This window comes from Sebastes fasciatus, chromosome 11 (assembly GCF_043250625.1).
Source record: "Sebastes fasciatus isolate fSebFas1 chromosome 11, fSebFas1.pri, whole genome shotgun sequence".
NCBI classification, from domain to species: Eukaryota; Metazoa; Chordata; class Actinopteri; order Perciformes; family Sebastidae; genus Sebastes; species Sebastes fasciatus.
Window position 1 is genome coordinate 24,537,115 of NC_133805.1, and position 22,129 is coordinate 24,559,243.

Genomic DNA, 22,129 nt, shown 5'->3' on the forward strand with positions numbered 1-22,129 from the left:
AGCTACATTTGTAGAGCTCACAGTGTCTCATTTTATTATTTTTTTGTCGGCGAGGTGTTTATTCAACTCTATGGTAAATTGTGGGTTTGTTTGCGGTTGACAAAACAACACAAATAACTGTTGTATACATTACATCTGTCCTTATATAAAGCATACTCTATTCCAGTTTTGGTTTACAAAAGATTTAATTAAAGAATAAGGCTGCTGAAATTCTGTATTTTTGTTGTAAGACCAAAACCAACAATGTTTGAATTCATCTCTCGATACTTTCTGCCTCCCTCAGCCTGTCTGTAGCCTATTGGTTCCACTAAATACGTACATTTTTAAAAACAGGTCATGAACGTTACCAAAAAAAGAGAAAATAGTTCATTTTTTGAGGACTATTTTCAGCTGTGGATTAATACATAATTGGTGCTCTCTTGAGTACAGCAGCAGCACAGTTTATGTAGGACTCAAATAAACTACAGTGCCCAGGTTCATCCAACACGTTCTCATCTCAACTCGTCACATACTGATGCTTTGTCAGACCCCTCAGCGTCACTTTTCAGTCACAGTAAACACATGCCTAATGTTGTGAATTAAACAAAAATACTTGCTTACGATTAGGCAACAAAAACACTCTGTTAGGTTTAGGGAGAAAACAACATGGTTTAGCTTAAAATTACGTTTTACTTGATGTGAACACGGGACGCGAACGAACAGCTGATTGTAACGTGAAAGTGAAACGTGTCGCACGTGATGAACAGTGGTCTCCTGGATGAAAGCCCTGTGTTGTTGGACCCATCCACCTCCCCTCCCGCCTGCCCTGTGTGTCTCTTTTGCTCTTTCTTGTCTATGGTTGACAGTCTTTTCCCTCTCCCTGTTTTCTCCCTGCCAACACCCACAGCCCTACAGTATCCTGGAATTGTTGATTCTTGGGCTTGGTCTCATTTTTACTTCTCTGCTCACTTGTTAAAGGGATAGTTTGGGTGTTTTGAAGTGGGGGTGTATGAGGTACTTATCCATAGTCAGTGTATTACCTACAGTAGATCACGGTCGGCACATCGCCAGTTTGGAGAAACAGACAGGAGTACCATCACAGAAGCAAAGCAATATAGTGCTGTGGACGGGGCCGGCAGCAAAACATTTTTTAGATACCTTAAAGAAAGGCCAACCTAAAAAAAATCAATAGCAGTTTAAGTGTACGCTATACCTAGAATATTTCCACCACTTTATCTTGCCGTCAGACAGCCCTTTATGACGGGGAACTGAAGCTGTTGTATCCATCTATGCTCTCGCCAAAGCCACCAGACTCCAATTAAAAAAATTTAACTTTATTTCGCACAACACAGAAGTTGCTGGTCTACCGCTGGCTCGATCGGTTAGTTGGTTTGTGTTGTTGTGTGACTTATCTCATGGAAGGGCGTATAAATAGCACAACAATACGAGAACATTCCGCGTGTCACAAGAACGCATTTTAGCCTTTTTGCGTGTCATTTTTATGCCTCGCAACAAAACTACGGTAACGGCCACACTACTCACTTTTTAGGTTTAGGCAACAAACGTGACAAAACGTCATGGTTGGGCTTAAAATAAGTATGTAAACTAAGTAAAATGTGTACAGAAACAACATAACAGAAGTACAGAAAACACATCACAAACGTTACTTCAAAATAACCCAACAACACATTGGGACACAAACATCGGTCTCTTGGTTGAAAGTCCTGTGTTTGATCCATCCACCTCCCCGCCCACCCACTATAAGCAGTCTTTTTCACTTTTTATTTTACATCACTAGCTCTGAGTGTTGTATAATTACGCGGATGCGTTTAGATTGGGGCTGTCAAATGATTAAAATATTTAATCATGATTAATCGCAAATTAATCGCATATTTTTTATCTGTTCAAAATGTACCTTAAAGGGAGATTTGTCAAGTATTTAATACTCTTATCAACATGGGAGTGGACTAATATGCTTGCTTTATGCAAATGTATGTATATATTTATTATTAGAAATCAATTAACAACACAAAACAATGACAAATATTGTCCAGAAACCCTCACAGGTACTGCATTTAACATAAAAAATATGCTCAAATCATAACATGGCAAACTGCAGTCAAACAGGCAACAACAGCTGTCAGTGTGTCAGTGTGCTGACTTGACTATAACTTTCCCCAAACTGCATGTGATTATCATAAAGTGGGCATGTCTGTAAAGGGGAGACTCGTGGGTAACCCTAGAACCTATTTTCACTCACATATCTTGAGGTCAGAGGTCAAGGGACCCCTTTGAAAATAGCCATATCAGTTTTTCCTCGCCAAAATTTAGTGTTTAGAGAGTTATTTAGCCTCCTTCCTAGCTAGTATGACATGGTTGGAACTAATTGGTTTTCTAGTTTCATATGATACCAGTATCTTCACTGTAGCTTTAAAACTGAGCTACAACCTAAAAATCACTAGTTTCGTTAATGCGATAAAGAAAATAATGGCATTAAAACTATTTTGCATTAACGTTAGTTTACATTGATGTCAGTACAGACTACATGGCGTACACATGACACGCCAAAAGTAATAACGCTGTTCTTACGCAAAATTACTTGCAAATTACCGTGTCATTCATACACCATTCAGTGCGACTGGGCTGTTATTTTTGTTGGGGATGAGTCAGAGACATTCAACTCTATGGCAAATGTGGCTACAGTCATAGTTTGTGTCCACAGGTGTTCCTGTTATTTTGTTGAATAACAACCTGTTGTATACCTGCACATCCATCCTTACAATATAACGTGTATTCCAGTTCTGGTTTGAAAAAAGAATAAAGTAATCTTTTTCAACCCGTTCAGAGAGAGTATCATCTTATCTAGGGTGAAACCTCTTTTAAATGGGGGGTAGAGAACTTGAAATAGCTCAGAATAAGAGGTGTGCGGTGGAGAGGGCAGGGGTTAGTGAGTGGAGACACTTTACTTCCAGGCAAGAATCAGTTCGCTCCAGCTGCCAGAGCAATAAAGTGTTGGCAGCTGTCCATGGTGCTGAAATCAACCACTTTCTCTGTGAATGGGAGAATAAAAGGGGAGCTGGCCGTGGTGCTGAGACACTGATGCTGCTCGGCTAATGGCACGTCTGAGCATCAGGTGCGCGCGTGTACCGTTGTTTATCCAAACTGCTGCTTTCCACTGGCTGAAAAGACAGACTCAGTGTTGAAAAATGTGTTGAGTATGACTAATGCAGGCGTGGAACATAGCGCGCAGATCCAAGAATAGGAGATCTAATGGGGAGCAGCGGGTATTACCACATGCATAATGTAACACAGAACTGTTCCATGTGAAGTGGATATCATACATGTGTGTGTGTGTGTGTGCGGATTTTAACACACACTCTTTCACTGCAGCGACGAGCATCTTTTTTTGTTTGTTTGCCTGACTCCCTCATCTGTTTTTCTCTTTGGTTATCTTTCACATGCAGGGATATAAAAAGAGACAGAGAAGAAGAAGCAGCCCCCCTTAAATCTGTTCTTTGACCTATAGTCTGAAAGCTGGAAAATGTTTTTCATCCGTATCTCAGAGAAGATAGACTCTGTGGTGCGTGGCTTGGAGGCAGCCCACGTCGTACACCTGCTAAGGGTCAACGATCATCCCGGCCCACGGGTGCAGAAATATAAAGACCGGCCTTGACAGGACAGAGACAGATTACTGACCGGTCCAGAAATGCTGGGGCGAAACTTTATTTTTTCCTTCTTTCCTTCCTTCATCCTGTCCTCTCTTAGTGATTCAGTGCATGCGTATATAAGGCTGGCTATTCCAGAGCCAGCCTCCCACCTCATCCCTAGTGAGAGATAAGTATTGTTTGCGTAGCAGCACATTTCATGCTCGGCTTCCCCCACCTGTTCCCTGACCTGCACGGTCTGAAGGCTGGAATAGCTGTCAAATGCCTTCACCCGTGTCTTTCCAGGATGATTGAAAGGAGGGTTTTGTCTTGAAAGCATTTTTCTTTTTAGCAGAGCACAAATAACAAACTTTCAAGGATTTTAAAGAGGTGATTCCAGCGGTCATTTAAAAGGGTAATGTCACTTCTCCTTTTTGTCCGTTAATTGCAGGATAATTTCTGTTTTGTAATTTGTCGCCTGCAGGTTTGAGTTCTGGCTGCATGTCAAGGTCAAGCCACTAATCAAATCTATCAGCCTGATTTGCATAATGAACTGCTGCAAACCCCCCTTCAACAACCCCTCTCCTCCCTGCCCTCCATCCATCCACTTTGTTCAGCCAGTTTAAGTTTCCAAGCTGTGGTGTCTGATGTGTGAGCCAGTTATCACTCCCAAACGCAACGAGGTTTGTGTGTGTGAAGCAAAAGAGAAACAGGGGCGGAGGAGCACAGCTGTGTCTGGTTCACTTGGCAGGAATCTGTTGTTGCTTTCTGTTTTTGTTTTTGCACAGCAGTGATTTGCATTCAGAGACTTGTTTTACATTTTTAAAAAGGCAACTTTTGAAGGACAAAAAATCCTGCATTTTTTTAATCACTTTTCATTGGTCCTCCAAAGAAACAGGAACATGGATTTAAGAAGAAAAAATGTCTTTAATTGTGACATGCTGTTTTGATATTGGTTTCTATGTATATTTAAAGATCAAAAACTATTTCAACATTTCAATACAAATCCAGCTCAGTCCGAGATAATCCAGTTTTTGCAAAACAAAAAAAAAAGTTCCCATTTTGCTCGTTTAAGGGCTGCATAAAGAAGTATAAAAGAAAAACACCAAAACAAACTCCAGCAAAGTGAAATTTCCTCACCTATTAGAAAAGCAAAATCCTCAAAGGTGAAAATCAAAACTGTTATTTTTTGCGCCCTTTGGAGACGTTCAGCCTCCAGAGAAACACCAGAGAAACACTGCAAGACCAGAGGAAAGCACCAAAATCACACCAAAACAAGCCATGATGAGAGAGGAGAGGAAAAAAAAAAAGAGGCTGAAAATAAAGAAAAAGGTGGGGGATTATAACAAGAAGCTGCTTTCGGGAAGAGAAGAGGAAGAGAGGAAGAAGAGGAGGAGGAAAAATATCAAGAGCTGTCCGCAAAGCACGTAGGGCTATTTCTCTCTCAGAGGATGTAAGAAAACACTCAGCATCCAAAGATTTCAATCACTGCATGCAGAAAACATTTCTCCCCATTGTCGGAACACCAAGACAAGAAAAGCAAGAAAAAGAGGAGAAAAATATGCTTAAGAAAATGGCAGTGGAAAATGTACTCACCGAGCGGGAGTAAAAGGGGTTCAATTAAAAAGACATTGGGCGTATATCGGTGGAGGATGTGAGGTGGTTGTGCAGGCTGGTGTTGCACCGAACCGAGGCTCTGCATGCGTCCCTTTAACAAGCTCTCTCTCTCTCTCTCTCTCTCTCTCTCTCTCTCTCTCGCTGCCGGTGGCACAGTCATGTGACTCCGGATTGGCCAGAGTTTTTGAATCAGTCCGAGCTTTTTTCTCTCTTGTAGCTACACATGGAGGCATTCAGTGTGCTGTAATGGAGAGGAGCTCTTCTGGTAATGCCATTGATTTATATTATGCCCATCAGTGCTACTTGAGTTTCTTAAAATAGGGTCCGGGTACTACCAGGGGGGTCATTGATGGTGTCCTGAGGGTTCCTATATGGGTTCCTATTATTAAAATGTGGGTTGTTTTTTTCTTTTGCTTTATTTCTCCTGTTAACAGAAGTGAATGAATGCATACAATCTGATTATTTTTTTGATAACAAATGTAAATCTCGCACCTCTTTTTTAAGTAATATGACAATGCAACAATTAAAGCTGCAGTGGGAAAAGTGAGAAAGTTTGTAACCCCGCAGCCATGTTGAGATCAGTTGAGGAAATACAAAGCACCGCCCACCAGCTGGAGTACAGCCAGTAGGAACGCTCAATAGGAACGCTCTCTCTCTCTGAAATGACCTGTGATTGGCCAAAGTCTCCCATCACGGGTTAGATTATTTAAAGCCTGAAAACAGAGGCATGAGGAGGTGCAGAAGTCTAGTTATCTCTCAGAACACTTGAATTACAATATGCTGAAAGGTTATTACGGAATTTTTTGCCCAATGATGCCAAAAACATACTGCCTACCAAAGCTTTAATCGATTAGTTGTCAACTATTAAATTAATCGCCAACTATTTTGTTAATCGATTTAATCGGTTTGAATAATTTTTTAAGAAAAAACAGTAAAAATTCTCTGATTAAGCTTCTTAAATGTGAATATTTTCTGATTTCTTTACTCCTCTATGACAGTAAACTGGATATCTTTGAGTTGTGGACAAAACAAGACATTTGAGGACGTCATCTTGGGCTTTGGGAAACTCTGATCAACATTTTTTCACCATTTCATAGACCAAACGACTGATCGATTAATCGAGAAAATAATCAACAGATTGATCGACTATGAAAATAATCGTTAGTTGCAGCCCTAAGGACAGCAAACATCTCCTTCCTCCTCGTGCATTCTTATCTATGATATTCTATGATTTAATACGAATTTATTTGGGAATCCTTGATATGAAAAAGTCAAAAGATAACTCGTGCCTCTGTTTGGTAAGTGAATTGTTAAACCTAAATTGACCCGAGGCATGGTGGCAAATAAGCCGTCTGTTTCCTCTCATCTTTCTTTTTTTGCAAATTAAATCAAATGTTACCTCTAATTACTACATAGGGGCCTAATGTATAGAGGAAACCATTACAAATTACTGTAAAAAAAGAATAAAAATAAATTAATCAGTCTTCTGACATGACAACGCTATGGTTAAAGGCATATTATAAAGGAAATCCCGCTTAAACACAACATTAAAAGTTGGCCCGTCCTCCCCCCGGCTCACGCCCCCCTGACCACGGTTGCCAGAACACAGCCCTGTGTACTACCTGCAGCATCACCAACACGTTCTCATCCCAATTCTTCAGATACTGACGCTTTGTCAGACCCCTTGGCGTCATTTTTCACTCGCACTAAACACGTGCTTAAAGTTGTGAATTCATCAGAAAACGGTTGCTTAAAGGGACTATATGTAAGAATCAGAAATTGCTTGTTAACAGCGACACCTGCGTTTGTTGGGCTCATCCACATCCCCCCCCGCCCGCGCTGTGTGTCTCTTTCGCTCTTTAAACTACGTCCCCAGAGCACTTGCCCTGAGCATTTAATATTGACGCTGATGGGTTTACATTGTAGTTAATGGAAAGGCCGGTGTGTCTGATACGGCGCTAAAAGGTGCCTTGTGTGTCGGTATCGAATGCCGACGGCCGTGACAAAGCGGCCATCACATACAGCAGTGAAAGTGAAAACCCAACCCGAGATTCACTCTCGCTTTGGAACAAGCTTTGGCCACTTGCCGTTTCGTCTCGGTACATTTGCATTTTTTCGGCGCTTTATCAGCCATTTACGTCGCTTCCTTTTGGATGAATGCTTGCGCATGCGTGGGGCTACACACCCAGTGCCCAAAGTTTGACGCCCAGAAATGATGATGATTGAGAGAGAGATCAGTCAATACATTGTTTTTAGGAAAATCCTGCATATTGTACCATTAAGGTTTGATTAGGTTTAGGCACAAAAACATCTTGGTTCAGTTAAGGGACAGCTAATGGTTTTGTGTTAAGGGAAACATTGTTGAGATTGTACTCACCAAAATATGAATCGGGATCTGGGAGAACAGCAACATCTCTACAATGAGTTCCTATGGGGCAAGAAACACAAGCAGTCAGACGACCAGACAGGTTGTAATAAAGACAAAACTTTAGTCAGATCATCTGAGTTATTTTGAGGTAAAATCAAGGTGAAAAAAATCCCTCATTGCACAGGAAAAGTACAGCAGGTTAAAGTCGATCTGTAATCTGATATGAGCTTTTGCCTTAGTTTTCTCTGCCAAATAAATTTGTATAAAACTGTCTGATCATCTTACTGCCTATGTTTCTTTTTACATTTCTATATCTCTCAGCAATTAACTTGGTGAGCTCAATAGTATCATAAGTAACAGAAATGGTGGACAAAACTACAATACTAAAGGCAATTTACATGAATAATAAACCAGAATTATCTCTTATGCCTCCTCCACATTTACAACATTAAAAGGAAAATCTTGTTGCAATTACCTCTATCAGCATTTTTCATTTTATCGCTCCTTGTAGCTCATTATGTTATTTACATAAATTAATAAACTAATAAACTAATTATCATTATTGCTGCAGGCTGTTATCGTCCACCGAGCGGTTGAGAAAGGTTTCCATATATCCTCACAACTCCAACCTCTTGATGCTCGCTCATTAAAAACTACTTAACGGATTAATCAGCTGAGTTTATATTGAGCCTCATAAGATTATTGATCATGAATGAGGATGTCAACGCTCGGGGCAGCTCATAACAGAGTTTAAAGCTCAGTTAATGTCGGCCAATGAGTTCATACAGCCCACAGGTGAGAAGCCATATTGATGAGCATCTTCCAAAACATTAAAGGTGCAATGTGTAATTCCTTACCACTCGCTCCAAACAAATAGGACTCAGCATTTCACATCTACTGGGTCCATACAATCAGTTATAAAACAATAAAAAAAAAAAAAACTAACTAACAGCAAGGCAAGAATATGCAAAATTCAACCAAACTGCGCAAACTCTGAGAGTCTTACTTATCTTGCTATCTTTTAATCTTCACGTGCGGCATTTTAGCACTTCCGGTTCCCTCATCTGGAAGTCAACAGGTTTTTTTAATGGGTTTTTAGTTAAATGCCTGAAATAAGGTCTGTGGTTAACACAAGTTTAAGAGATTTCTAACTTCCTGATTGGCCTCCAAAAATACGTCATCCCTGGAGCACTTTATTGTGTTTACTGTGCCACGAAGAAGGACAGCGGGATGCTCCGGAGACCTAAATGGGTTATGGAAATGCCTTTGCCAAGTAAATTCTGATGTAGCGAACATTTAACTCACATGACTGATCAGCTGTTTCTGCTGTTGGCGTCTTCTTTGATATTCCCATCACTTGTGAATGCTTGTTTTCGTAACCAGACAGCATGAAACATGGCCAATACTAGCTGACATGAAAGAACAATTAAAACTTGCCCAATTGAAACAAATTCCTGAAGACCTCTCTTCATTATTGTCTCGTAGATGGTTTGATGGCCGAACCGACTTTTTTTGTTTCTGGATCGCAACCTCTACTTCTTCTTCTACTCTGTTTACTGGCGGATTACAGCCATGCGTAGCCGACAGCGCCAACTTCTGACCAAACTACGGTGTAGCCAAGTTTATTCACGCCAAACCAGGTAATGGAAATGTGCCCAATTCGCATTTCTTTTTTCTTTTTTTGCGACATTTCAAAAGCTGCCTGATAATTGAACAGAAACACAACTATTGACTCACCATTGCCTCTCGAGGAACAAGTGGTATAACAAGAGAAGATGGGCCGAGGCTAGTTTGTTAGCATGCTCATTTCAGTAGATACTGTATCTCTGCAACATCAACACTGTCATCTCTTCATATTCTGTTGATAATGTTAGTTATTCTTTGAATGTTTTAAACTAAAATCCAGGCCAGATCTTGCACATTGCAGGTTTAAGGTAACTCCAGGACATAAAAGGTGCAGTAAAAACATTAGACTCCAGCGTGGCTTGTCATCATGTTTCATTTGATCCCTCTCTGTAAGGTTGACAGCTCCAGGGTTTCCTATCCGTTCTTGACGGAAACGCGAGTGGTCACGCCGTCAGGGAGGAACAGAAGTGTTTGTTTCTGCTGCCGGTCATATGAGCAAAGGGTCTGTATGGATCAATGGCGTCTCAAGGGGCTGATAGACGGAGGCAGACAGACAGATGTAAGGGCAGCGCGCTTCCTACCACGACTCTTTGTTTTCTTCTAACAAGGATGAATTGCTTGATAGATTTCGGCACAGAAGCCACATGTTTGTGTGCTCTTGTGAGTTTATGAAATGTGACTTGGGATGGTGTTAAAATCTCACAATGTGTTGAGATACTGTTGTGTATTATTGTTACAGACAAATAACTTGCTGCTTGAATCACCAGCAGCCGGTTGCACTTGCTATTTGTAAGTTTAAACTTTGCCTCGTTAGAACCTAAGTATTTGCTAAGTGGAGATTTACACAACCAACTGTATATGGTTTCTGTGTAAAGTCCTTTAAGTTCTTAGTAACCACTAGCTAGATTCAAACTAATGATTGACTAAATCTGGTTGCACCATTAAAACTTCAGGAATGTCAGAATCAGAATAAGATTTATTTGCCGAGTACATACAAGGAATTTGACTGTGGTTTTATGCATCTCTCTCAATGCACTTACACAGAAATAGGAAAAACAGCTAGGGACAAGGAAAACAAAGCTGGACAAATAAAGGTACAAAATAGACAGGACTGTTATTTACACAAGTCTTAGCTTGTAAAGACTTTTAAGCATAAATCAGTTGCTAGAAAAAATCTGTAGTTCCCTCCAATCAAAAACAATTAACTGTGTTAACAAGAGGTTACTGTAGCGTAACCTCCCAAAATGACAGTTTTAGGAGGCCAAATGGTGTATTTAACCTAACTAAACCTTTGTAAATGAAGGAATTACTTTGTTTTTTGCGTAGGCTATGCATATATTAAGAAATATTCATACAGTTTAGAATGAGAGGAAAATGTATTTTCTTATTTTTTGTTCAGCAGCTATTCGCTAATCCTGTCTGTTTGACCTTTGGTGGTTGAGCCGTTTTAACAGAGCTTTTTTGGTGAAAACCGCTGCCTGCTGCCACCACAGACTGTGTATAAGAAGTGGATGTAGTTACCGTGACGTCACCCATTGGTTTGTGGACTGCCATTTTGAAACCTCGAGTTCAGCATTTTGGCCGACGCCATCTTATCACCGGATAATGCCGTGGTAGCAACCTGTCAATCAGAAGGTAGCCACGCCCTAAAGCATCCCCTGCTTTATGGTCTATTTGACTCTAAATGGGACCATAATGTACTAAATGAACATCATGCTGTATTGAAGAAGACTTGAAACTAGCGATTGACACCATAAACTCATGTTTACAATGTTTATTGAGGTAATAAATCAAGTGAGAAGTAGGCTCATTTTCTCAGACTTATATACAATCAGACTTCTTTTTGCAACCAGAGGAGTCGCCCCCTGCTGGCTATAAGAAAGAATGCAAGTTTAAGGCACTTCAGCATTGGCTTCACTTTTCAGACCCAGTCCTTTGGACAGTTTGGGGATGTCGGTGAGCATCTGTCGGCTTCGTTTTTTCGGTGTGTCCCTAACCAAATCGGCAGCGGAGCCAGTCAGTGAGAGAAATCCCTCTGATTGGCTGTTCAGCTTAAGCCAATCAGTGCTTGAGAAGAGAAACTTAAGTGAGGAAAGCAAGCCACAGAAGGCTCTTCTCATTTTTCATCTTCATCTCATCTGATCATTCCAATACACGGATATTTTCACAACGACATGGCCATCTGGAATGAAGCTAAGTGGTGAGTGAGAGGGGTGGGAAAATGGTCGGCAAACGCCGCTTTGTTTCATGTACGTATCATGACAACGGCGTGTATATCCACAGTCCATGGTCTTCTGGTTTCCCTTTGTGAATGACGAAAACAGACGACACCTGCTGGTGTGGAGAGTTATTTCATCTCACGCAGGCGTAGAACGTATGTGCTAACTGGCCGTCAGCTGTAGTCTTTATTGTGTGTTCAAATGCAACTTGTCGGCCAAGACAAAGGCAACGTGAGGCGAGGCAACAGTCGCCGCTAGTTTTTCGATGTCGGCTTGGTGTCTCTTGGCCTTAAGAGCTACAACAAGCAGTCGTGATTATAGCTGCTTTAATGGTGCAAACCGATGAAGTGAAACACTAGTTTGTGGGGATGGATGAACAGCTGGAGCAACTCAATCCAGCAATTTCAAATACCAGCCAGAAAACAAATGATGCTGAGGCTGATTTCAGCTTTGCATGGTGGCATCGTCAGCTCTGTTATGGCAATATGTTGCCTGCTATTCCTACAGCAACACATCCAAATATTCAGAATATATTTCAGCAAAAAAACAACAAAAAAAGTCACACTCTCCTGTCTGCTCAGTGTCACACACACAAGTCTCCGAGCAGCTGCCACTCCAGCACACAGTGTGACCAAGGATTTCTGTATCTGTTCATCTCTATCCACCTTCCTCCACCCCAGTACACATGGTGATTCTCTGGCTGGGATCCCAGCTCTGTGTGGATGTACCAACAGTATCTGGCATGCAGCTTGTCTCAGCTGATACTCTAGCTGACACTTCCAGCTCCGAGCCATGCAGCTGAAGGAAGATATTGCAGACAAGGTGTGTGTTTATGTGTGTGCGTTGCAGGCCCGAGTCTCTTCCTCGTAACACCTGATTTATTCCATGCCTCAGGTCGAGTCATGTGTCTGCACTAAGCTGTAATTATAGTGTGAGGAACAGGACATGTAATGCAACGTTAATGGCAAAGGGACTGATGCTTCGCCCACAATGTCCCCTTTTCAAACACGAATAGTGCATTAGCAGCAGGGATTCACTATCCCCACACTGATTGGAGCTATTAAATACAATTTAGGACATGTAGAAAGGGAAGTGAGAGCGGGTGGCTGAGTGGTGTATATATGTAAACCAAATAAGCTTTGTCCCGGTATAATGCTGCCAGTCTTATGCGAGGTTCTCTGGAAAAAAAACAAATTTTAATGGTGTCTAAGTTACAGCTCCGAGGAAATTTTGAATGCTTGTCCTCTCTTGGCACTGCCCCGTTTTTCTGGCATTTCTTTGCACCCGCTGCTATTTCTCACGGAAATTACTACGCAAAGAAAAGTAATTTGAGTGTCTGTGGGATTCATGAAAACACCATTTGTGCTGCTTACTCAAAAATAATGATTAGACAAAAGGTCATTTACGGATGCAGTTGTGTGTGTGTGTGTTGTGTGTGTGTGTGTGTGTGTGTGTGCGTGTGTGTGTGTGTGTGTGTGTGTGTGTGTGTGTGTGCGTGTGTGTGTGTGTGTGTGTGTGTGTGTGTGCGTGTGTGTGTGTGTGTGTGTGTGTGTTTCTTGCTATTATGTCTGAGAGTAAGAGCTACTGTATGTGCAGATCATGTGTTTTTCCGTGCATCTGCCGGCGTGCACGCGACTGATGAAGCGTAACCTTTTAATGTGTTTACACATTGACATTTCCTGAGTTCTGTTGTGTTCCTCTGTGAAACTAAAACCCTTGACATTCTTGAAGCTCACATTTCCCTGAGCTGCTTGTCCTGTCAGCTCTCATACCGTGCAAAGCCGGCATCAACAACATAATTACACTAGCTTCACTACCTCATCTGTCCCCCTGTCAAATATGAATTTAAGTTAATGTTTTTGCTTTAAAACAAAGTGTTACTCCAACTGTCTGTGTGTGGCGCAATTTGGACATCTCATGATCTTGCGTGGCTGGAATATTTTAATATCCTGGTCATCTTGTCCGCTCGTGACTTTGTAAAATACTTATAAAGTCCTAAAGATCTCACAACATACAGTAGCTATGTGTATATTTTAACTCTTTCTAAGTAAACCTGATGCTTCACTCTCTCTCTCTGCGTCCATCAAACTTCACCGACTGAAATTAAACACCTGACTTTTTAAAATCAAACATCCAGCCTATATGACACTGACTCTTAAATGAGCCCTGACAAATAATGACTATGTGGGCTTTAGTCCATCTGTTCATTTGGCTTCCCAATATGGCCACCCATATGTTGTGGGTCTCCGTATCATACTGTGAATTAACCTGGCGAGCGCAGTGATTCACCTCATGATATTATTATTCTGAACAAAAAGACCAAAAGTGAAGCTTTACCTTCTGTTGACATTAATATACCGTCTAAATTTAAGATTTTAAAGCTGCACTGATCAATATTTTTATATTAAAGAGGACCTATTATGCTTATTTTCAGGTGTATACTTGGACTCCGCTCCAGCTCCGCTCTAACTAGCTTTGTTTGAGGGCGTGCCAAACTAGCTGCTAGGCGGGTATTATGTAAATGTGTTACTTGATGACATCACCACGTTACAGAAGAAAAGGCAGGACTTCAACCGAGGTGTTTCAGGCAGTTCAGGAGCAGTGCTTCTGTGGGGGAGAGTAACTCACTTTGGCGTGGACTTTGGACTTTGTAACTTTTCAAACCTTTTACATGCACAATAAAACTATATAACACACTAAAGGAAAGGGAAAACGCACAAAAGCATAATAGGTCCATGCAACTTGTAAATATGTTGCTTGTAATGATATACCCACAGAGAATTATCACCTGAATCTACAGCTTCTATCTGTAGCATATTAGCGTCTTTCAGCTCATTGAAAGCTCTAAATACATTACCTGCTCAGCAAACAGTAGACAGACAAAGTTAGCAACTAGCTGGTGAACAAAGTGGAGCATTTAGCAGCTTAAGAGACAGATATTTCCCTTAGGAGTTGGTGGAGACCAAAAACGCTAAAAGGAGAGTGAATATTGGACTTACATTCATCAGGTGGCTGAAACATAAATGATAATATAATGTGAGGATTTGATTTGTGGTGGTTGGATCACTCTTGTTGAGAAGAAACAGCCAGAAGCAGCATTTTATTGTTCTTCACACTTGGTCAGTTTCACAACACTTCCTTGTTCCTAAGTCACATGTGACTGAACTAACCAATCAGAAGCTTGGAGGACTTAGACTGACGACAGGCCACTCGCAAACGGGGACCGAAGGCCGAAGACTCGCAGGTCCTCCACTGTCAGCAGACGGAAGGTTGCCCGACGCAGACGCAAGGCAACGCCATTAACCACGAAGGGAAAGCATTAATGCATTAAGCCTTAATGCTTTTCATTTGTCTTAGTGTTTTTTTTTAGGTAGCATATTTTACTTTATTTAGATTTTTTTTAATCAACATTAGAACATAGTCGTATTCACAGTTCCCTTGATGAAGTCAATGATCTCCTTCATTCAGACTAAACTAACATTCCTGTGACATCATCAGTGGTTTCATCTGTGAGATCATAAATGATCATGTCACATAAACTGTGACATCATCAGTGACATCACAGTTTGTGGTTGTGTCCAAAATTCCAAACTAACATGCTATTTAGTACGCTAAAACAGTATGTGAGATATTTTAGTAGGTCCAAAACCTAAGTATAAAACCAATAGTATGCAAATTGCATACTATTTCCAGTAAAATATTACAGTATGCAACGCTGAACATTACGGTGGCAGAAATATCCCACAATGCAATGCAGTAGTGAAGACAACGTTGATAATACATGTCGACAGACAGTTCTGTAACATCAATAACACTTCAATTTAACTGTAAATATAAGATTTCACTTTGCTCGGTTTAATAAATATTTGAAATTAATTCAGACTTTGCATCTCACAAACCGTCGATTTTAACACATGAGGTTGGCACAAGTTACCATGGTTATGCGTCTCCAACCGGCAAGGGGGAAGTAATGACGTAAATTACTTCTCAGTGTGTCCGAAAAGACACATACTTCTGTTTATTCGCACAAAGTATGTTGAACTTACTATTGTACTATCGTACACCTATTGTGTAGTTTATTTTTTTAAATTAACATCAACATAGTAGGAGTCATAGTTCCTCTGATGAAGTCAATAATTTCTGTCATTCAGATTAAACTAACATTCCTGTGACATCGTCATTGAGATCATGGAATGTTGCCTCTGTGAGATCATAAATGATAATGTTACATAAACTGCGACATCATCATTGACATCATAGAATGTTGCCTCTGTGAGATCATAAATGATGATGTCATAGGAATGTCTATTCAGCTCTATATGTCAGCATTCTATCACGCTCTTTATGATGCTATTGTATTCTACTCTATATCAAAGCATTTGATCAGCAATTGTGATATTTTTTGCCGCTATATATGACAGCATTCTTTTCCGCTCTAATGTCATTACAACTAATCAAAATGCAATTGTGGATATCTCTAATGTTAATTCCAGATAGTCAAGCTTGGCTATTAAATGTTAAAACAGCTTGCCATAGAATTGTCCAACGCAGACGCTAGGCAATGCCAATAAACATGTAGCCCAATCATCAAAATGACAGTGCCCTTCATTTTTTTAAAGGTCCCATATGTTTACATGCTGTAATGTTAAAAAAAACGTTATTTTCCTCATGCTGTCTGCCTGACATATACCTGTATTCACCCTCTGTCTGAAACGCTCCGTTTTAGTGCATTTCAATGGAACTGCAACATAATTGCGTTGCTAGGCAACAGTTTAGGTCCATGTTTACTTTCTGTCAGCTGATGTCATTCACATACACTGCAACTTGAAATAAACTAGGACACATTTACATTTAAATGTTCCATATATCGTAGATTTGTGACATCACACATGCATAGTACTCCTGACTGATTGTTTAAATCTGCTTAATAATAAAAGATACCTGAACATCTCACTTTTTATAATATGGGACCTTTAAGGCTTAGAACAGTTTGATAAATTTGACCGTATTTAGGTTTTTCAAATTAACATCAACATAGTAGTAGTCATAGTTCCTTCAATGAAGTCAATGATTTCTCACAGAGATTGACAGAGTAGTAGTAGACACATGGGGACACTACAATTGCCAGAAAGTCTTGACAATCAGATTAAACTAACTCTCCTGTGACATCATCAGTGACATGATGGAATGTTGCCATTGTGATGTCATAAATGATGTCACATAAACTGTGACATCATAAGTGACATCAGGGAACGTCGTCGAAAGTTTACTTATAGAACCCCCGTTACGCCCATCAATCACAGATCAAAAAACAAGTGTTTTGTTGATACTGCCACGCGTAGGACGACAGGCCACTCGCAGACGGGGACCAAAGGCCGAACACTCGCAGGTCCTCCACTGTCAGCAGATGGAAGGTTGCCCGACGCCATTAACCACGAAGGGAAAGCATTAATGCATTAAGCCTTAATGCTTTTCATTTGTCTTAGTGTTTTTTTTTAGGTAGCATATTTTACTTTATTTAGATTTTTTTTAATCAACATTAGAACATAGTCGTATTCACAGTTCCCTTGATGAAGTCAATGATCTCCTTCATTCAGACTAAACTAACATTCCTGTGACATCATCAGTGGTTTCATCTGTGAGATCATAAATGATCATGTCACATAAACTGTGACATCATCAGTGACATCACAGTGTGTGGTTGTGTCCAAAATTCCAAACTAACATGCTATTTAGTACGCTAAAACAGTATGTGAGATATTTTAGTAGGTCCAAAACCTAAGTATAAAACCAATAGTATGCAAATTGCATACTATTTCCAGTAAAATATTACAGTATGCAACGCTAAACATTACGGTGGCAGAAATATCCCACAATGCAATGCGGTAGTGAAGACAACGTTGATAATACATGTCGACAGACAGTTCTGTAACATCAATAACACTTCAATTTAACTGTAAATATAAGATTTCACTTTGCTCGGTTTAATAAATATTTGAAATGAATTCAGACTTTGCATCTCACAAACCGTCGATTTTAACACATGAGGTTGGCACAAGTTACCATGGTTATGCGTCTCCAACCGGCAAGGGGGAAGTAATGACGTAAATTACTTCTCAGTGTGTCCGAAAAGACACATACTACTGTTTATTCGCACAAAGTATGTTGAACTTACTATTGTACTACCGTACACCTATTGTGTAGTTTGTTTTTTTAAATTAACATCAACATAGTAGGAGTCATAGTTCCTCTGATGAAGTCAATCATTTCTGTCATTCAGATTAAACTAACATTCCTGTGACATCGTCATTGAGATCATGGAATGTTGCCTTTGTGACATCATAAATGACAATGTTACATAAACTGCAACATTATCATTGACATCATAGAATGTTGCCTCTGTGAGATCATAAATGATGATGTCATAGGAATGTCTATTCAGCTCTATATGTCAGCATTCTATCACGCTCTTTATGATGCTGTTGTATTCTACTCTATATCAAAGCATTTGATCAGTAATTGTGATATTCTGTGCCGCTATATATGACAGCATTCTTTTCCGTTCTAATGTCATTACAACTAATCAAAATGCAATTGTGGATATCTCTAATGTTAATTCCAGATAGTCAAGCTTAGCTATTAAATGTTAAAACAGCTTGCCATAGAATTGTCCAACGCAGACGCTAGGCTATGCCAATAAACATGTAGCCCAATCATCAAAATGACAGTGCCCTTCATTTTTTTAAAGGTCCCATATGTTTACATGCTGTAATGTTAAAAAAAAACGTTATTTTCCTCATGCTGTCTGCCTGACATATACCTGTATTCACCCTCTGTCTGAAACGCTCCGTTTTAGTGCATTTCAATGGAACTGCAACATAATTGCGTTGCTAGGCAACAGTTTAGGTCCATGTTTACTTTCTGTCAGCTGATGTCATTCACATACACTGCAACTTGAAATAAACTAGGACACATTTACATTTAAATGTTCCATATATCGTAGATTTGTGACATCACACATGCATAGTACTCCTGACTGATTGTTTAAATCTGCTTAATAAAAAAAGATACCTGAACATCTCACTTTTTATAATATGGGACCTTTAAGGCTTAGAACAGTTTGATAAATTTGACCGTATTTAGGTTTTTCAAATTAACATCAACATAGTAGTAGTCATAGTTCCTTCAATGAAGTCAATGATTTCTCACAGAGATTGACAGAGTAGTAGTAGACACATGGGACACTACAATTGCCAGAAAGTCTTGACAATCAGATTAAACTAACTCTCCTGTGACATCATCAGTGACATGATGGAATGTTGCCATTGTGATGTCATAAATGATGTCACATAAACTGTGACATCATAAGTGACATCAGGGAACGTCGTCGAAAGTTTACTTATAGAACCCCCGTTACGCCCATCAATCACAGATCAAAAAACAAGTGTTTTGTTGATACTGCCACGCGTAGGACGACAGGCCACTCGCAGACGGGGACCGAAGGCCGAAGACTCGCAGGTCCTCCACTGTCAGCAGATGGAAGGTTGCCCGACGCAGAAGCAAGGCAACGCCATTAACCACGAAGGGAAAGCATTAATGCATTAAGCCTTAATGCTTTTCATTTGTCTTAGTGGTTTTTTTTAGGTAGCATATTTTACTTTATTTAGATTTTTTTTAATCAACATTAGAACATAGTCGTATTCACAGTTCCCTTGATGAAGTCAATGATCTCCTTCATTCAGACTAAACTAACATTCCTGTGACATCATCAGTGGTTTCATCTGTGAGATCATAAATGATCATGTCACATAAACTGTGACATCATCAGTGACATCACAGTGTGTGGTTGTGTCCAAAATTCCAAACTAACATGCTATTTAGTACGCTAAAACAGTATGTGAGATATTTTAGTAGGTCCAAAACCTAAGTATAAAACCAATAGTATGCAAATTGCATACTATTTCCAGTAAAATATTACAGTATGCAACGCTGAACATTACGGTGGCAGAAATATCCCACAATGCAATGCGGTAGTGAAGACAACGTTGATAATACATGTCGACAGACAGTTCTGTAACATCAATAACACTTCAATTTAACTGTAAATATAAAATTTCACTTTGCTCGGTTTAATAAATATTTGAAATGAATTCAGACTTTGCATCTCACAAACCGTCGATTTTAACACATGAGGTTGGCACAAGTTACCATGGTTATGCGTCTCCAACCGGCAAGGGGGAAGTAATGACGTAAATTACTTCTCAGTGTGTCCGAAAAGACACATACTACTGTTTATTCGCACAAAGTATCTTGAACTTACTATTGTACTATCGTACACCTATTGTGTAGTTTGTTTTTTTAAATTAACATCAACATAGTAGGAGTCATAGTTCCTCTGATGAAGTCAATGATTTCTGTCATTCAGATTAAACTAACATTACTGTGACATTATCATTGAGATCATGGAATGTTGCCTTTGTGACATCATAAATGATAATGTTACATAAACTGCAACATTATCATTGACATCATAGAATGTTGCCTCTGTGAGATCATAAATGATGATGTCATAGGAATGTCTATTCAGCTCTATATGTCAGCATTCTATCACGCTCTTTATGATGCTATTGTATTCTACTCTATATCAAAGCATTTGATCAGTAATTGTGATATTCTGTGCCGCTATATATGACAGCATTCTTTTCCGTTCTAATGTCATTACAACTAATCAAAATGCAATTGTGGATATCTCTAATGTTAATTCCAGATAGTCAAGCTTAGCTATTAAATGTTAAAACAGCTTGCCATAGAATTGTCCAACGCAGACGCTAGGCAATGCCAATAAACATGTAGCCCAATCATCAAAATGACAGTGCCCTTCATTTTTTTAAAGGTCCCATATGTTTACATGCTGTAATGTTAAAAAAAACATTATTTTCCTCATGCTGTCTGCCTGACATATACCTGTATTCACCCTCTGTCTGAAACGCTCCGTTTTAGTGCATTTCAATGGAACTGCAACATAATTGCGTTGCTAGGCAACAGTTTAGGTCCATGTTTACTTTCTGTCAGCTGATGTCATTCACATACACTGCAACTTGAAATAAACTAGAACACATTTACATTTAAATGTTCCATATATCGTAGATTTGTGACATCACACATGCATAGTACTCCTGACTGATTGTTTAAATCTGCTTAATAATAAAAGATACCTGAACATCTCACTTTTTATAATATGGGACCTTTAAGGCTTAGAACAGTTTGATAAATTTGACCGTATTTAGGTTTTTCAAATTATCATCAACATAGTAGTAGTCATAGTTCCTTCAATGAAGTCAATGATTTCTCACAGAGATTGACAGAGTAGTAGTAGACACATGGGACACTACAATTGCCAGAAAGTCTTGACAATCAGATTAAACTAACTCTCCTGTGACATCATCAGTGACATGATGGAATGTTGCCATTGTGATGTCATAAATGATGTCACATAAACTGTGACATCATAAGTGACATCAGGGAACGTCGTCGAAAGTTTACTTATAGAACCCCCGTTACGCCCATCAATCACAGATCAAAAAACAAGTGTTTTGTTGATACTGCCACGCGTAGGACGACAGGCCACTCGCAGACGGGGACCGAAGGCCGAAGACTCGCAGGTCCTCCACTGTCAGCAGATGGAAGGTTGCCCGACGCAGACGCAAGGCAACGCCATTAACCACGAAGGGAAAGCATTAATGCATTAAGCCTTAATGCTTTTCATTTGTCTTAGTGGTTTTTTTTAGGTAGCATATTTTACTTTATTTCGATTTTTTTTAACCAACATTAGAACATAGTCGTATTCACAGTTCCCTTGATGAAGTCAATGATCTCCTTCATTCAGACTAAACTAACATTCCTGTGACATCATCAGTGGTTTCATCTGTGAGATCATAAATGATCATGTCACATAAACTGTGACATCATCAGTGACATCACAGTGTGTGGTTGTGTCCAAAATTCCAAACTAACATGCTATTTAGTACGCTAAAACAGTATGTGAGATATTTTAGTAGGTCCAAAACCTAAGTATAAAACCAATAGTATGCAAATTGCATACTATTTCCAGTAAAATATTACAGTATGCAACGCTGAACATTACGGTGGCAGAAATATCCCACAATGCAATGCGGTAGTGAAGACAACGTTGATAATACATGTCGACAGACAGTTCTGTAACATCAATAACACTTCAATTTAACTGTAAATATAAGATTTCACTTTGCTCGGTTTAATAAATATTTGAAATGAATTCAGACTTTGCATCTCACAAACCGTCGATTTTAACACATGAGGTTGGCACAGGTTACCATGGTTATGCGTCTCCAACCGGCAAGGGGGAAGTAATGACGTAAATTACTTCTCAGTGTGTCCGAAAAGACACATACTACTGTTTATTCGCACAAAGTATGTTGAACTTACTATTGTACTATCGTACACCTATTGTGTAGTTTATTTTTTTAAATTAACATCAACATAGTAGGAGTCATAGTTCCTCTGATGAAGTCAATGATTTCTGTCATTCAGATTAAACTAACATTACTGTGACATTATCATTGAGATCATGGAATGTTGCCTTTGTGACATCATAAATGATAATGTTACATAAACTGCAACATTATCATTGACATCAT

At 39.6% G+C, this 22,129-nt stretch overlaps 1 protein-coding gene across 7 annotated transcripts in view; it reads right to left on the reverse strand.

Moving 5' to 3' along the window:
- Positions 1 to 5,371, reverse strand: part of LOC141777481 (RALY RNA binding protein like) — a 58,121-nt gene extending 52,750 nt beyond the window's left edge. For 3 of the 7 annotated variants that reach the window (XM_074651761.1, XM_074651767.1, XM_074651765.1), the window contains exon 1: positions 5,220 to 5,371. The gene's annotated coding sequence lies outside the window, so the exon portion shown is untranslated. Of the gene's footprint in view, positions 1 to 4,763; positions 4,861 to 5,219 lie in introns of all 7 variants that reach the window. The other 4 variants (XM_074651763.1, XM_074651762.1, XM_074651766.1 and 1 more) reach the window with 3 other exon arrangements.
- Between the last annotated feature and the right edge of the window lie 16,758 nt (positions 5,372 to 22,129).